Genomic DNA, 474 nt, shown 5'->3' on the forward strand with positions numbered 1-474 from the left:
GGGAGTGTGTGTGTGTGTGTGTGTGGGGGGGGAGTGTGTGTGTGGTGTGGGGGGGGAGTGTGTGTGTGTGTGTGTGTGTGGGGGGGGAGTGTGTGTGTGTGTGGGGGGGGAGTGTGTGTGTGTGTGGGGGGGGAGTGTGTGTGTGTGTGGGGGGGGAGTGTGTGTGTGTGTGTGTGTGTGGGGGGAGTGTGTGTGTGTGTGTGTGGGGGGGGAGTGTGTTGTGTGTGGGGGGGGGGGGAGTGTGTGTGTGGGGGGGGGGGAGTGTGTGTGTGTGTGGGGGGGGGGAGTGTGTGTGTGTGTGTGTGGGGGGGAGTGTGTGTGTGTGTGGGGGGGGGAGTGTGTGTGTGTGGGTGGGGGGAGTGTGTGTGTGTGGGGGGAGTGTGTGTGTGTGTGTGTGGGGGGAGGTGTGTGTGTGTGTGTGGGGGGGAGTGTGTGTGTGTGTGTGGGCGGAGTGTGTGTGTGTGTGTGGGGGGG

Source organism: Chiloscyllium punctatum, chromosome 35 (genome assembly GCF_047496795.1).
Source record: "Chiloscyllium punctatum isolate Juve2018m chromosome 35, sChiPun1.3, whole genome shotgun sequence".
Classification (NCBI taxonomy): Eukaryota; Metazoa; Chordata; class Chondrichthyes; order Orectolobiformes; family Hemiscylliidae; genus Chiloscyllium; species Chiloscyllium punctatum.